Below are 15,767 nucleotides of genomic sequence, written 5' to 3'. Positions count from 1 at the left end.
GTTGGCCTGAGGCTATAGTAGAAGACACTTGCCCAAGGTGCCATGCAGTGGAACTGAACACTTAAATGTATGGTTGCAAAGCAAATTTCTTACCCACACATACATAGAGAAACAGAGCAAGGGAAAGCCTGCAATAACAACCTTATGTTGCATATCATAACGAACCATATTGCCGACTGTAACAGCTTCATGTTGTCTACTAGAACAACATCGTGTTACCAATCATCATACTATATCACCTATGATAGCAACTACATTGGCTCCTGTAGCAACCTCATAAAGCATACCATAACAAAGCCATATTGTCTATCATAACAACTTAGTGTCTAGTGTAACAGCTTCATATTTCCTACTAACACAATTTCATATAGATTACCATAACAACTGCATGTTGCCTATTATAACAACATTATGTAGCATACCATAACAACAGTATATTCTTTTCTACTCTAGGTACAAGGCTCGAAATTTTGGGGGAGGGGGCCAGTCGATTAGATCGACCCAGTATGCAACTGGTACTTAATTTATTGACCCCCAAAAGGATGAAAGGCAAAGTCAACCTTGGTGGAATTTGAACTTACATGTAAAGACAAATGAAATACCGCTAAGCATTTCGCCCAGTATGCTAACATTTCTTATTTCTTTACTACCCACAAGGGGCTACACCCAGAGGGGACAAACGGATTAAGTCGATTATATCGACCCCAGTGCATAACTGGTACTTATTTAATCGACCCCGAAAAGATGAAAGGCAAAGTTGAAGCTCGGCGGAATTTGAACTCAGAACGTAACGGCAGGCGAAATACCGCTAAGCATTTCGCCCAGCATGCTAATGTTTCTTTATTGCCCACAAGGGGCTAAACATAGAGGGGACAAACAAGGACAGACAAAGAGATTAAGTCGATTAGACCGACCCCAGTGCATAACTGGTACTTAATTTATCAACCACGAAAGGATGAAAGGCAAAGTCAACCACTCCGAGAGTGTAGTGGGTGCTTTTACATGCCACCGGCACGAGGGCCAGACAGGCGATACTGGCAACGACCACACTCAAAAGGTGTTTTTTACGTGCCACCTGCACGGGAGCCAGTCCAGCGGCACTGGCAATGACCATGCTGGAATGCTGTTTTTCACGTGCCACCAGCACATGTGCCAGTAAGGCAACGCTGGCAATGATCATGCTCGAATGTTGCTTTTTACATGCCACCGGCACGGGAGCCAGTCAGTGACCCTGGCAACGATCATGCTTGGATTGTGCTTTTAACGTTCCACTAACACGAGTGCCAATCAGGCAGTACTGTCTTTGGTTTATTGTCCAATGAATGAAGGGTACTCATAAGTAGGCTCGTTACACCACTGACATAGGCCATGGGTTATAGTCTCACTTGGCTTGCTGGATCTTCTCAAGCACAGCATATCTCCAAAGGTCTTGGTCACTAGTTATTGTCTTGGTGAGGCCCAATGTTCAAAGGTCATGCTTCACCACCTCATCCCAGGTCTTCCTGGGTCTACCTCTTTCACAGGTTCCCTCAACTGCTAGGGTGTGAAACTTTTTCACACAGCTGTTCTCATCCATTCACAACATATGACCATACCAGTGCAGTTGTCTCTCTTGCACATCACATCTGATGCTTCTTAAGTCCAACTTTTCTCTCAGGGCGCTTACACTCTGTTGTGTATGCACACTGACATTACACATCCAGTGGAGCATACTGGCGTCATTCCTTGCAAACTTACGCATGTCCTCTGCAGTCACGGCCCATGTTTCACTGCCATGTAGCATGGCTGTTTGTGCACATGCATCATACAGTCTAACTTTTACTCTGAGCAAAGGTAGGAGCTCTCTGAACTTTGCCCAGGCTATTCTTATTCTACACTTTCAGAGAATCCACCCCCGTTACTGACTTGGTCACCTAGGTAATGGAAGCTATCAACTACTTGTAGTTTTTCTCCCTGGAATGTGGCAGAAGCTGTTCTCTGCACATTTTCTGTGTTTATTACTCCTGAGCATTTGCCACATACTAAAAATAACTTCCTAGTTAGCCTTCCTTTGATATTGCTGCACCTCTTATGTGTCCATAGCTTACACTGGGTACATCTTATGGAGTTTCTATCTACACCTTTTCTGCAGATTGAGCAGGGCCATCTACCTGAAGGGATCTGTGGTTTGTCTGCCTTCCTACTTATTGAGAGTTTGGTTTTAGCTAGGTTGACTCTAAGGCCCCTCGATTCTAATCCTTGCTTCTACACCTAAAACTTTTCATCTAGTTCTGGTAGTGATTCAGCAATTAGTGCAAGGTCATCAGCATAGAGGAGCTCCCAGGGGCATCCTATCTTGAATTCCTGTTATTGCCTGGAGAACTATAATGAATAAAAGGGGGCTGAGGACTGATCCTTGGTGGACCGCTACCCCTACTCAGAATTCTTCACTGTACTCGTTGCCAACCCTCACCTTGCTGACAGCATCCCTATACATGGCTTGCACAGCTCTCACTAACCATTCATATATCCCTAGTTTTCTCATTGACCACCAGATAAGGGGACAGGGGACCCTGTCAAAGGCTTTCTCCATGTCAATGAAAGCCAGGTACAGAGGTTTATCTTTGGCTAGGTATTTCTCCTGAAGTTGTCTTACCAGAAATATAGCATCAGTGGTGCTTTTCCCAGGCACGAACCCAAACTGCATCTCATCTAAACTGACTCGCTCCCTAAGCAGTTGAGCTATGACCCTCCCCGTGACTTTCATTACCTGATCTAAAAGCTTGATACCTCTGTAATTATTTGTATCTAAAGTGTCACCTTTACCTTCGTAGCAGTTGACTATGGTGTTGCTACACCAGTCATTGGGTATGACTCCATGTATCATTTGGTTGACTATATGGGTGACTAGGCTATAGCCAACACCACCAGATATTTTGAGCATCTCTGCGGTGGTCCCTGATGGGCTGGGGCTTTCCCTGTCTTCATACCCTTAATTGCTTTATCTACTAAGGTACTGTCAATTTGGATAGCTAGTCCCTCTGTTGAGTCGATATTTGACAGACACTCTTTCTCCCATTCATTCTCTTTATTGAGCAACCTTTCATAGTGGCTTCTCCAAACCTCTCTCTTTGCAGCCTCGTTTAATGCAAGTGAGCCATCATCCATGCAGACACATTTCTCTCCTATGACATCACGATTCTCTCTCACACAGTCTTGCAACACGAAATACCTCAAGTTTTTGTTCCTCATGGCCCAGAACATTGGCAATTTTTTTCTTATCTGCTTCTCAGCTGGCTAAATAAACCTGTCTCTTAGCTTCCCTTCTGGCAATCTGATACAATTCCCTGCTACCACCATTCTTCCAGTCCTTCCATGTCTGTTTCTTTTCCCTAATATGGCCCTGTCAACAACATCATTCCACCACCACGTTATTTTGGGTCAAGAGGGGACTTTGCACCATCTACAGATCTGGTCAGTGGCCCTCAGCAGGTTGTCCCATAGACACCTCCAGTTGTCTTCCACATCATGTGATGCTATATCCCCTTCTATTTCGCCAAAACCTTCGAGTGATACATCTCTAAATCTCTGTCCATTCGCAGGATTTTTAAGCTGCCAGACCCTTCTCCTCTATGCTGGTTGTCTTCTGGGCATCCATTTAGCCCTGATCTTGAAGTCGTTAACAACTTGTCTATGTTGCAGGGTACATTTTTCACCTGAGAAGGTTTTGCCATTTATAAGCAGCCATCTTTCCCTTTTCCTGGCGAGGATGTAGTCAATTTGGTTAGTGTGCCTGCCAGAAGGGAAGTTAGTATTGCAAACCATAAGGTCATTTGCATCACAGAACTCCAGCAGCCTGGTTCCCTCCTCATTGTGGGAACCAAAACCGTAGCATCCATGTATGCCATGGAAGCCCCCTGTATGTTGTCCAACATGTCCATTGAAGTCACCAGCCACAAAGAGAAGGTCTCTGTCATTCGTCAATGAGGTAGTCTGCAAGAGGGTGTCATAAAATCGGTCTTTCTGTCCATCAGGTAGCCCTGGCTGAGGGGCAGAGGCCAAGATAATGGTTGCTAACCCATGATGTAGCACTAATCTAATCTTAAGTATTCTATCACAGACTTTGACTACCTTAATTACCTTATCAACCTATTTCTCTGCAAGAAGTATACCCATGCCCCCGACTCCATCTGTGTTCCCTGCCCAGATAATCTAGCACCTATGTTCTTTGCCTGTGAGGAACCTAGCGTAATCTCCCCTCCACCTTACTTCTTGGATGCAGCACAAATCTACACATCTCCGTTCAAGCATCTCAACAATCGCACCAGACCTACCTTTCAATGTGCTCACGTTGAGTGAGCCAACCCTGAGGATGTGGGAGGTTTGGGCCCGTGAAACCCTGGGATGGGTGGACAGCAGCATCATGTACCTGAAAAGAAAGCTCACATTTGGCAGAATTCATATACAAGCAATAGCCTTCAACCTTCTTTGGGATTGAACATGGAATCTCAGGAATACAAAGCAAAATTTTTAGCCATTCAGCTTCAGAGTCAATTATCTTGTAGTGGAAGGCACAGATAGTTTAATAAACTTCATAGGCATAAGAGTGGCTGTGTGGTAAGAAGCTTGTTTCCCAACCACATTGTTCCAGGTTCAGTCCCACTGCATGGCACCTTGAACAAGTTTCTTCTACTATAGCCTCAGGCTGACCAAAGCCTTGTGAGTGAATTTGGTAGACAGGAACTGAAAGAAGCCCATCGTATATATATATATGTATATATGTGTGTATGTGTGTATTTGTGTATCTGTGTTTGACAACCGATTTGGTGTGTTTATATCCCCGGTAACTTCACAGTTCGGTAAAAGAGTTGAATAGAGTAAGTACTAAGCTTATAAAGAATAAGTCCTGGGGTCGATTTGTTCAACTAAAGGCAGTGTTCCAGTATGGCCACAGTCAGATGACTGAAACAAGTAAAGGAATAAAAGAATAAAAGAATAAAAGAATATTGCTGGTGGTTATTCCATTGGGTTCAAGGGTGATTATTAAAAGTGAAGTTGACAAAAAAGCAGAATCTGAACTCAGGCTTGAGGGGACTAACATTAAATGCTTTAAGACAGTTAGTTAGGCGCTTTGACTTTGCCCTGCTTTAGTAAAAAAATGGTGTCTTAATTAGCACAACACTAATTACTGAAAAGAAATATCATCATCATCATCATCATCATCATCATCATCACTATTGTTGTCTTCCAAAATATCACTGTCATTAATGTGGCAATCACCACTGAAATAAATATTACAACCATTTTACACCACAACCACCACCATCATTACTGCTACCACTACAACCACCATAGCCATTGTTGCCTCCACCAATGCCACTAGTAATGCCATCATCACTATCACCCCCGCCATCACCATCATACTTCAGCTACCACCACCACCACCTCATCACCACCACCTCCATCATCACCACCACAGCTATCTTAATCCTCATCAATGTCATGATTTACAAGCGCCTCCACCTTCACCTCCAACAGCTCCATAACAATCATTACCACCTTCGCCATCGTTTCTAAAATACAACCACATCCTCTAATGCCTTGACTATCAACAACAACAACAGCACCAATACTATCACCATCCTATAAACATTGAATCATGTGACAGAATATTGCACCAAACTGAAAGCCTCTCCCAGTAATGCAGACCTAGCAGAATTTAAGAATGGTAATTACTCACAATAAACAGTTGCTAACATTGTATTTATTTCATGAGGAAAACAATTAGTATTGCTAATCAGCCAATGTATGACAGATAAAGGCAGAAAATTCATTAACCCAAATAATGCCTTTAGATGTTCATCTTGGCCTATTTTTTTAGTATTAGAATACAGACCTACAGCTAAGGGAATACTGTGAGTCATACATTAACCATTGTTTTCTCCAATGATTATACTTACACACTGGCCCCAATTGTAGCTGCAATTGTACAAGGTCAAGGGCACAAAGGACCTTCTACATCAGTGGTTCTCAAACCTTTGGGGATCCATATAAGATTTTGTTGCAAAAGTATCATCGTCATCTTCATTTAACATTCATTTTCCATGCTGGCAGGAGTTGGATGGTTTTCACTAGAGTTGGTAAACTGGAGAGTTGTAGCAGACTCCAGTCTGATTTGGCTTGGTTTCTACAGCCGGATGCCCTTCCTAACGCCAACCACTTTTATTACAATGTGTGCTTGCTGGGTACTTTTAACATGGTACCACATGAGTGGTTTTATGTGCCACCTGTATGATTGCTTTTTATGTAGCGCCAGCATGGGTGCCTCTTATGTGGCACTGATGCAAGACTCTTGTAAGCCAATCCTCTTCACCAGGAAGAATGGCTTTGACATTTCTGCTGTGAAGAACAGGTCTTCATGAGTATCTCAACAAATTGATATAATTTATAGGCGCAGGAGTGGCTGTGTGGTGAGTAGCTTGCTTACCAACCACATGGTTCTGGGTTCATTACCACTGCATGGCACCTTGGGCAAGTGTCTTCTACTATAGCCTCGGGCCGACCAAAGCCTTGAGTGGATTTGGTAGACAGAAACTGAAAGAAGCACGTCGTATATATGTTTATGTATATATATGTGTGTGTGTGTGTGTGTGTGTGTGTTTGTGTGTCTGTGTTTGTCCCCCCAACATCACTTGACAATCGATGCTGGTGTGTTTACGTCCCTGTAACTTAGCGGTTCGGCAAAAGAGACCGATAGAATAAGTACTAGGCTTCCAAAGAATAAGTCCTGGGGTCGATTTGCTTGACTAAAGGCAGTGCTCCAGCATGGCCCCAGTCAAATGACTGAAACAAGTAAAAGAGTAAAAGAGATAATAGGACATCTTAAACATCAAATGGCTATGGGGTCCCATCCATATAAAATAGGAATCAGAGGGGTCCACAGTTATAAAATCATTGAGAACCACTGCTCCACATGGTTTCCTTGCCAGCTAGAAGTAGCAACAAGTTTCCCTCAAATGACACTTTACCATTTTGTAAAAGGTACATTGAATAATGTAGTCCTAGATACACTACCAGAAAATCCCAATATGCTACTAGCAGTACTCCCTCATTGAAAGCCTTCACATGTACTTCCCTTCTTTTGCAGCCAGCTCCACACTGTATGCATAAAGTTCATCTCCATCAAAATTTCCCCTCTTCATATAACACAAGGCCCACCACCACCATTTTATACACATATGCACCAAATAAGTGCAAAAGCATATCCAGTCTCTTCCAACCAACAAAGGCACCAACAATCGTTTCAATTATCTCCAAACATTAAAATGAGATGAGGTCGTGGAAGCTGTATCAGTACCCTAAAAAAGTACCCATATTGGTGCTCTGTAATAAGCATCCATTCTGGTATCCCATGACTAGCACCCATGCCAGCACCATGTAAAAAGCACCCAGTACATTCTGTAAAGTGGTTGGCACCCAATGGTAGAAACCATGCCAAAACAGACGATTGGGGCCTGGTACAGTCCTCCAGTTTGCCAGCTCCTATCAAATCATCCAACTCATGCCAGCTTGGAAAATGGATGTTAAAACATCATCATCATCAACAAGACTTTTCATCTATTTGTGTTTCCTGAGTCACTGTCTATTGCCCTCTTGGTAAAGAAGAAATCAAACTGATGAATTTTATTGAAAAGGATCAGTAGGCACTCTATGGTGTAATCAGTACATTCCTGTTTAATGGTCAGGTTTCAATTTTTTTTCTCTCAAATTGATGCATACACTTCAATATCAAATATTTATTCCAGTCAACCACTCATCTTGGTGTTTAAAACAGTCTTGGACTCCATTCAAAAGTGAATCACTTCTGACTCAAATATATTTTTGCAGAATTGAGATTAAAAATAGAGTCTAGAAATTTTCTGAAAAAAAAAAACAGTTAAATAGTCAATAATAAACCATCCCCAACTATTTACAAGTAACTGCAAAAGCCATCGACGTCAATAAAGAAGCCTCGAGCTCTTAAAAATAGCAGTCAAATTTCGCTCTTCTCAATCACATCATGCTGTCTTGAAAAAATGTAGGATGAGCCAGGGGTGGTACAGCTGGAATGCTTTTGATCGTAAAACTACTTGATCAGGTCAGAACTGAAGCTAAACAACAATGATCAACTCTTTAGAACAAAAATCAACAAGTAAAAATCCATTCTTCTCTATTCAAAGCATTCAACTTTGAAATAAACAAACAATTTAAACAATGCATTGGAATATTTTTATTATAAATATGTTTTGTTTTTTTTTTCCATAAACACCGCTTTAATAATTTCCTGCAGAACTCAGTAACATAGGTTCCAATGTTTTAAGAATAATTTAGTATTTTTTTAGTAGATAACACTTTTCCCCATTTTATTTTTTTTATTTTAAAGCTCCTGGTTTCTCTCAATACAGTTTATTGTTATATCCATACACCATATACGGATTTCCATACATATAAGTTACACATAACAACAACATTCTCAGTTTCGGTGGTAGAAGTGGTAGTAAGAGGTATGAAGGTATAATGGTTTACTTCCCCATTCCATTCCATACTCTCTCAAGAATTCTTACATCATTATCAACCTATGATGAAGTATTTCTTTGATAAGACAGTCATCATTCTTTGTTCAAACTTCAAATGGCCTCTTGAGATTTCATTAAAGTCCTCAAGTGGATAAATGGCACCTGATGACATATATTGTACTGTAAGGTATTTGACCATCGTCTCTCAAAGGACTGTTATTAATCAGAAAAGGATCACCTTTGACCAATCATAGTGACTGATTTTATTGATTTCTTACTTTTTACAGACAACCATTAATTACATAAACCTTGTTATGTTAGTGTAGTCATGACACTGGTCAAAAGAAGGACCTCACAATATTACAGCAATTATAACATAGCTTTGTGAAGAACCAGCCAACAGTACAAAATCATACGAGGTGGGTAGTTTACCTGTCTCAAAAATCCTGAATACATGTAAGCTTAAGACACGTTAGTTAATCATCATCATCATCATCATCGTTTAACGTCCGCTTTCCATGCTAGCATGGGTTGGACGATTTGACTGAGGACTGGTGAAACCGGATGGCAACACCAGGCTCCAATCTGATTTGGCAGAGTTTCTACAGCTGGATGCCCTTCCTAACGCCAACCACTCAGAGAGTGTAGTGGGTGCTTTTACGTGCCGCCGGCACAAAGGCCAGTCAGGCGGTACTGGCAACGGCCACGCTCAAAATGGTGTATTTTATGTGCCACCCGCACAAGAGCCAGTCCAGGGACACTGGCAACAATCTCGCTCGAAAATCCTACAAAGGCCAGTCAGGCGGTACTAGCAATGGCCGAAGGAACCTTTATATCAGGTACAGAGGGAAGACCAATCCTTAAGGCCAAAACAGTAACTGAAAATAAGTTATAGACCAATGGATTTGTAAACATAATGATTCATTATTTTTCTCAGTGCAGATATAATAGCTCCGATTCTTACAAACTCCCAATTTACCTCTGATACTACAAAGGTTTCTCCAACCCTGTTCTACATTGTTGTTACAGAAAAAAAAGCTAAGTCTTCTTCAAATCATTAATTAGGCATAGGAGTGGCTGTGTGGTAAGTAGCTTGCTTACCAACCACATGGTTCCAGGTTCAATCCCACTGCGTAGCACCTTGGGCAAGTGTCTTCTACTATAGCCTCAGGTCGACCAAAGCCTTGTGAGTGGATTTGGTAGATGGAAACTGAAAGAAGCCCGTCGTATATGTGTGTGTGTGTGTGTGTGTGTGTGTGTGTGTGTGGAGGTGCGTGGCTTAGTGGTTAGGGTGTCAGCATCATGATCGTAAGATTGTGGCTTCAATTTCTGGACCGGGCGACGCGTTGTGTTCTTGAGCAAAACACTTCATTTCACGTTGCTCCAGTCCACTCAGCTAGCAAAAATGAGCAATGTTGCGATGGACTGGCGTCCTGTCCAACTGGGAAACACATATGCCATTGTAACCGGGAAACCGGGCCCATGAGCTTGACTAGGCTTTAAAAAGGCCGCATTTATTTTATATATATATATATATATATATATATATAAGAATTTAAGGAATGGAAAAAACGCATGTTATAATTGCATACTTTATTCCTACATATGTTTCAAAGGATTACAACCTGTGTGATCCATAGGGATCTTTGATATTAAAATTGTAACCTTCTCATCAGGGAAAGCATGGGAATCATGTAATCCTTTGAAACATATGTAGGAATAAAGTATGCAATTATAACATGCGTTTTCTCCATTCCTTAAATTCTTAAATATACTCAAATACCCAAAATTTCAAGGAGTTCCTGCCTTAAAAACAGGAACTAAACCACAGTTATTTTGTGTTCTTTGCTACATTGGTTTCTATTGACCCATTTATTCTATCAGAAGAATTTTTATTCATTAAGATAGAAGAAATACACATAATTATATATATATATATATATATATATGCATGTGTGTGTATATATTTGTGCGTCTGTGTTTGTCCCTCAACATCGCTTGACAACCGATGCTGGTGTGTTTATGTCCCCGTAACTTATCGGTTCGGCAATAGAGACCGATAGAATAAGTACTAGGCTTACAAAGAATAAGTCCTGGGGTCGATTTGCTTGACTAAAGGCGGTGCTCCAGCATGGCCACAGTCAAATGACTGAAACAAGTAAAAGAGTAAAAGAGAAATTGACACAGCAGATGAAATAGGAATCCTAGATATCACTAAAAAAACGTGATGTGTAAAACTGGAATGCCTTCAATCATACTTCTGTATGTTTATGGTCAATCAGAAGCTAAACAATAAAAACCACCCAAGATTAAAGATTTTTTAAAGATGAAATTTTGGACCCTCACCCCGCCTCCTATACCTCCTCTTATATTTACACAGCTCAAAATTCTCTTCCAAGGTACTGGCCTGTCATACAACTGAGCAAGTGGGTAAATTGTAGATTTTACTACAGTTACATCATACAAACCATATCTCTTACAATAAACAAGTTTGGAGTTAACATTGATTCTCACTACGTGTGTGTGTGTGTAATGTATGTATGTAAATAATGTATGTATGTAAATAATGTATGTATGTAAATCCAAGAACAAAAACAATAATGCAGGGAAGAAACAACAAAAGTCGATTGGACATACACAGTGAGTAAATTAGATTAATGCTCAGTGAAAGTTTTAGACTGAAAAATAGGAGTAGAAATGACATTTCAAGCATAGATCTTTGTTAGAAAGAGGAAAAAGTCCAGAGAGAAGGAAAAGGAGGAAGAGGTGGATAATCTGGAGAGGCAGTGTGATCTTAACAACTTGTTGTAGAACACTTTTGCCATTTGAGTAAACTGGACCAAGGTGAAATGAAGTGTTTTGCTCAAAAGCACAGTGTGTTGCCCTGAGCAGGGATTGAAACTCCAATCTTACAATCAGGAGTCCAACACCTCTAACTACTCACCACATGCCTCCACATACATTATATATACCTATAAAAAGAGATGATGAATAAAACATCAAAAATAATATATATCCACAATAATTAAGAGCCAAATTAATAACCGGTCATTAACATTATAACATGGCAGTAAATTCAGTGGATTTATAACAAGCAATGATTACAATATTCTTGATGATTTGGGATAAATATTACTTTAAATTAATTCATGATGTATCTTAATTATATATTTATAGAATTGATGTTTATTCTTAATGAGATAGCTATTAAAAGTAAATAAATTATGATCTACCTGTGAAATTTCTGCTTTATATTCTACACATATAGTGTGTGTGTGTGTGTGTGTGTGTGTGTGTGTGTGTGTGTGTGTGTGTGTGTGTGCGTGCGCGCGCGCGTGCGTGGCTTTGGTCTAAAGTAAGAGGCTGTACTTTTGCTGACCCACCAAGACCAATGCAGTTGCTCCTCTCAGAAACAGCTGTAGGGGCTAGAGACAGGGGCAGTTGCTCCTCTCAGAAATTGCAAGTTGACTGCTACAGGAAAAACATGGACAATGAGAAAACTGCAGCAGTACAACATTCTGAGAAGGCAAGACTGAGCCTAGCAATCAGTGCAGAGTCTGGTGAAGAATGCACAATATGGGTGATGAGAGGAAAGATAAGTTGTTCGTTGTTTGAAGGACTGAGGGAATATTATATTATTTGAAAATAGGTGGGAGCTGGCAACAACAGAAAGAGTAGCTGGTCACAAAAATATCTGCTACAGCAAAGTTTTTTCTGACTGATTGATCCCTATGAGCATGTAAAGGTGGGTATTAAAACAATGAGAATGTATAATAGAATTCATTTTGATTGAGACTAAGTTTCACCTGCCAGCTTCTTCAACAGTCAAATTGATTGTTAAAATACATTTAACTCTCCCATCAGTATTGAGTTTCTTCATCAGTAAATGTTTTGCTATTATTCTTAATATTGCTTTCACAAACTTAACCTTTTAGCATTCAGATTACTCTGTCAAATGTTCTGCTTATTTATTGTTCCCATTGTCTCAGATTAATTATGCATGATCTTGTAGCTTTGAGATTTCGATGATGTGATTGTATATTTTTAGAATGACATTTTAGGGTAGATGTGAGAGGCCAGATCTGGCCAGTTTGAACATAAAAAAGGTAGAATATTTTGACCAAATATGGCCATTTAAATGCTAAAGGGTTAAATAGAAACTTAGGTGTGTGTGTGAGAGAGAGAGAGAGAGAGAGAGAGAGAGAGAGAGAGAGAGAGAGAGTTAGTGCCGGTATAGCTATGTGGTTAAGAATTTCACCTTGCAGCCATGCAATTTCAGGGTCATTCCCACAGCACAGAACCTTGAGAAAATGTCTTTTACTTTAACTCCAGGCCAACCAATTCTGTGAGTAAATTTGAAAGACAGAAACTGTATAGAAGTTTGTCATCGCCATCATCATCATCATTAAACGTCCATGGGTTGGACAGTTTGACAGGAGCTGGCAAACCAGAGAAATGCACCACATTCCAGTTACCTGTTTTGGCATGGTTTCTACAGCTATATGCCCTTCCTAATACCAACCAATTTACAGAGTGTACCGGGTGATTTTACATGGCACCAGCATATACATATATGTCATCGTCATCATTTAACATCCAACGTCCATGCTGGCATGGGTTGGACGGTTTGACTGGGCTGGTAAGCTGGAAGGCTGTGCCAGGATCCAGTCTGATTTGGTGTGGTTTTCTACGGCTGGATGCCCTTCCTTATGCCAACCACTCTGAGAGTGTAATGGGTGCTTTTACGAGTCACCAGCAAAGAGTGCCATTTGTGTGACACCGGTATCTGCCACGACTGCAATTTTGCTCGGCTTGATGGGTTTCCTCAAGCACGACATAATGCCAAAGGTCTTGGTCATTGCATCTGTGATGCTCACACAAAAGGAACTCAGGCATCTCGCCTCCGTAAGGCCCAACACTCAAGAGGAACTCAGCCACTTTGCCTCTGTCAGGCCCAATGCTCGAAGGTCCTCAGTCACTTTGCCTTCGTAAGAGTCAACGTTCGTATCATCATCATCATCGTCATCATTGTTTAACGTCCGCTTTCCATGCTAGCATGGGTTGGACGATTTGACTGAGGACTGGTGCAATCGGATGGCTACACCAGGCTCCAATCTAATTTGGCAGAGTTTCTACAGCTGGATGCCCTTCCTAACGCCAACCACTCAGAGAGTGTAGTGGGTGCTTTTACGTGTCACCCGCACGAAAACGGCCACGCTCAAAATGGTGTCTTTTATGTGCCACCCGCACAAGAGCCAGTCCAGGGGCACTGGCAACGATCTCGCTCGAAAACCCTACAAGGCCAGTCAGGCGGTACTGGCAACGGTCACGCTCAGGATGGTACATCTTATGTGCCACCCGCACAAGAGCCAGTCCAGGGGCACTGGCAACGATCTCACTTGGCTTGCCGGGTCTTCTCACGCACAGCACATTTCCAATGACAGCACCGCATGACTGGCATCTGTGCACCATCCAAGCATGATCGTTGCCAGGGCCGCTGACTGCCCCCCATGCCGGTGGTACATGAAAAACAGCATTTGAGCAAGGTCGTTGCCAGTGCCACTGGACTGGCTCCTGTACAGGTGACACGAAAAAACACTATTTGAGCGTGGCCATTACCAGTACTGCCTGACTGGCCCTCGTGCTGGTGGCACGTAAAAGCACCCACTACACTCTCTGAGTGGTTGGCGTTAGGAAGTGCATCCAGCTGTAGAAACTCTGCCAGATCAGATTGGAGCCTGATGCGGCCATGTGGCTCACCAGTCCCCAGTCAAACAGTCCAACCCATGCTAGCATGGAAAGCGGACGTTAAACGATGATGATGATGATGATGATGATATATATATGTATATATAAGTATGCATGTATGTATATATGTGTGGGCGTGCATATAAATGTGTCTGTGTTCGTCCTCCCTGCTTGACAACTTGTGCTGGTTTGTTTACATCCCCATAAATTAGTAATCGACCAATAGAGACCAACAGAATAAGTATCAGACTTTAAAAAAACAATCAGTACTATGGTTAATTTGTCTGACTAAGCCCTTCAAGGTAGTGACCCAGCATGACTGCAGTCCAGTGGCTGAAGTAAGTAAAAGATAAAAACAGATATATAAAACCCCTTACTTGTAAATAAAGAACAGAAAGGGAGTCTGGCTGTAAAATTCTGCCTCGAGTTACTTCCCCTTCCAACGTAAGCAAACGAGGAAAACAGGCGTTGAATAAATGAACACCATCATTGTCGTTTTGAAAATGCACTTTTCCGCGCTTGCATGGGTTGGACAGAGTTTGCAAAGACAGATTTCCATGGCTCCTATACCTTTCCTGTCACCAATCCTCACCTGTTTCTAATTATACAGCCATACCTGCGCGCACACGCAAACACACAGAGCTTCTAAACAATGAATTTTTTTCAACTTTTTCTTAGTGTTTATTTTCCATGCAAACCTGGACATTATCCGACGCAGGGTTTCACAGTGGGTGCGCCTCTTGTTGCCAACCCAATGTAAACAACTTCTCGTAGTTTTATTCAGATTATGACAAGCGAAGCACTATAATATCAACATCCACACACACACATAAATATATATATATATATATATAGATAGATATGCAGGGCAGGGAATCATCACTTAGTAATAAAATTAATAATTAACAATTCTGCCGGGTAGCTCAGTATGAAAAAAACCTTTTTCGGTAAATAATTTATAATCATAAATATATAGGGATTGACAGTAACCTGCTTCTCCAACATACTGAGAATTCAGAAATAGCAGTCAAAGAACTACTGATTTCAAAACTACAAATTATTACTCTAGATTGATAGCGATATTTTTGATACACACAGAACAAAAAACAATTGTTTTTTGTTCTGTGTGTATCAAAATCGCTATCAATCTAGAGTAATTTGTAGTTTTGAAATCAGTAGTTCTTTGACTGCTATTTCTGAATTCTCAGTATGTTGGAGAAGCAGGTTACTGTCAATCCCTATATATTTATGATTATATATATATATATATATATATATATATATATATAAACACTTAAAAAACAACTGCATTTCTAATAGGATTGATAAAAAGCAAAAACAGGCACATATACTTTGTCACATATTTTCACTCATACACTATCTTACATATGCGTAGTCTTTCTCTCCCACTCTCTTTCTTTCTCCCTCGCTTTCACACACACGCGCGCGGACACTAACATGAAAGTATATAGCAAGGGAAATAAC

Source organism: Octopus bimaculoides, chromosome 1, assembly GCF_046866305.1.
Source record: "Octopus bimaculoides isolate indiv1 chromosome 1, ASM4686630v1, whole genome shotgun sequence".
NCBI lineage: Eukaryota > Metazoa > Mollusca > Cephalopoda > Octopoda > Octopodidae > Octopus > Octopus bimaculoides.
Note: the sequence above shows the minus strand (reverse complement) of the source record.